This window comes from Typopeltis vanoorti, chromosome 24 (genome assembly GCF_054136105.1).
Source record: "Typopeltis vanoorti isolate ZY-2024b chromosome 24, IOZ_Tvanoo_1.0, whole genome shotgun sequence".
Taxonomy (NCBI): Eukaryota; Metazoa; Arthropoda; class Arachnida; order Uropygi; family Thelyphonidae; genus Typopeltis; species Typopeltis vanoorti.
In genome coordinates this window covers 89,978,653-89,981,112 of record NC_143572.1, presented here as the reverse complement: position 1 = coordinate 89,981,112, position 2,460 = coordinate 89,978,653, and the positions used below count along the sequence as shown (strand labels likewise).

Sequence of the window (2,460 nt, the reverse complement as noted above, 5' to 3'; positions counted from 1 at the left end):
GTTTTTATAAATGGAGATGGTATGTAGCGTTTTCAGATTGCTCCCGAAATCTATGTATTATTTTTAGTAAAAATTGGAATATTAAATTTTAACGTAGGATTGTTTATTATTGGTAGCTTGTTGTCTGTGGGATTTTGGTGTGAATTCCGCTTTTTTATCTTAGTATTTTAAAGATAAGTTTGATAGCGTAGCACAGTGTTTCTCAAAGTGTGGTACGCTGCAATTTTCGGCTATGCATAATTAAAGCAGTCATTACGTTTTTCAACAAACAGTGCAATTTCAGACATCCAGGATAAAACGCTATGTCGCCGGTGGCGTGGAGCATATGGTTTTGGCGTGATACCACCCCCGTCGTTAGCTTGTGAAAACGAAGAAATATATAGTGAATGCGTTTCAGATATTATGGAATTCGGTTAAAGGGAATTAGCATTTCGACTCAATAGCTGAAATGCTAATTTGTCTTTGGTTCGCGCCATCTCTTGTTAATGTCGCACCAATCATACGCAGTTCTTCGCTGCCCTACGCATCTCCAGTCCTGTAAATTACTGCTAATTTTGGCTTGTAATAATGGGAAAGATGACGCTGTTTGGGTAGATCACTTTGACGATGCGCACCAAGAAACTGTTCTCGATGCGAAAAGTAGTGAAAGCGACTTCTTGGTAAGTCGCACCATTTTCAGTTTTTTTCCTGAAAACTAGTTTCCAAAAATTCCCGCACACCACGAATTTTTAGCTTTAATTTGGGGGGAAGTTAAGTCATATTCGAGTAAATACAGTATTGTTTATTTTTTATTATTTTTTTAACTTTCAAATCCCTACGTATGGATCGTTGGTTAAACGTTTCATTTACAAATAAAACCACCAAAAGAGAGCAATATAGCAAACAAGTAGGCGCCTAAGCAACACTGGATCAAATGGAACTGATAAGAGTGTTGCCTGTGATCTCTAGAGAAACAACTAGGAAGAGGACGAAAACTCTTCGAAAGTATGATTGTGGATTTTCATTTCATGGACGGGAAATTAAGAGGAACGTTTTCCCAATTTTCTTCTTTTAAAAACAGTTCATATTTTGTGTTTACCTCAACATATAAATTCAAATAAAATAGATATTTATTTTTACATTAATTTATTTCTTTATTTTCATTAATTATTTAGGGGATACTTGGGGTGATAAGTATCCATTTTTAAGAAGGGGTACGCAGATATCTGAACTTTCAGAAACATTGTTCTAGAGGAATGGGAAATCAAGTTCAGCCCTGGTGAACGCACATACTCGGTCGGTTAACAGGAAACGAGAGCGGATTAGCTGGTTACAGAAGCGGCTAGGAACCAGTTACGAAAAGTAGTCAAAATCTACTCGGAGGCGTAAACAAGATTTCGCCGCACTTCTAACGGGACTTGAAAAACTAAGACACTACTTACACAGATTCCGTATCCTGGAATCATGTATGTATTAGTTGTCCACACCTTCAACAGACTGTACTATATCAATGTCAGCTACTCGACTCCATCCGTCAACTAATGCACTGGCGACAAGTGGCCAGTGCCAAAACAGACGTATCCAAAAGTATTACTCAGAATTAATTAAATTTGCCAATAGCATTTTCCTGTCATTTTAGTGTAAAATAAATTACACTAGCCATTTTAGTCCTGAATAAATTGGGAGACAAAGGAAAATCTCGCATCCTGGTTTCCTTTGAAAAGTATTTTTGGATTAATTATTCTCTCCAAAGAAAGCTGACCCTAGAGGCAGTGCTAGACCAGGGCTACTCGTGGCAAAAGTGGAGCAAGCTCCAAGCAATTCGCCGTTCCAACAATCAGTTTAATATCTTGGGCTCGGATCGAACCCGTATCAGATATTAAGCTGATAAGAACAGATCAGTCGAGAACCGATCACTTTAAAGTAAATACGGTGTTACCCGTCATTTCTGTCATGAGCTGAAAAGCTCGACTTGGAAGGGTAAGCTTATAGCAGGTTTAGCATGAAATGCTACTTGTGGTGTCTTGGTTGGGGATAGCACGCATTTCGGAGGGGGTAGAAACCTTGCCTCCAGCGTTACGGTATACCCCGTGACTTAATGGTTCGGGATGCAGTGTTTGGCTTTAAGTGTACTCACTTAGAAGGTGGCATTGGCTTACATGGGGTTAGCGAGATACTTCTGGTGCCCCTCCTGTGGTTGGTGGACGGGAACTCTGAGTTATAGGGAGAGGGGGTTGAGTTTAGGGCTATTGTTAGTACTTTGTTAGTGGTTTTTTAGAAATGCATGAGTTGTCGTTGGTTCGTGTTCAGCTAGGGTCAATGTACTAATGCAAAGAGGGGGTTATATTTTAAGTCTTATCTTTCCATTCCACAGGTAGGCAATGATACCTGGGGAGCACAAATGTTGGTGAAATTTTGCAGGGCCCTCTTCTTCGAGCTTCACCTCGAGGTACGATTTAATGGACGATCGACAGCTTCTGA

The 2,460-nt window shown here is 39.7% G+C and overlaps 1 pseudogene; it reads right to left on the bottom strand.

Moving 5' to 3' along the window:
* Window positions 1-1,726: 1,726 nt before the first annotated feature.
* On the bottom strand, window positions 1,727-1,893 carry LOC150093536 (U2 spliceosomal RNA; annotated as a pseudogene).
* Window positions 1,894-2,460: the final 567 nt, after the last annotated feature.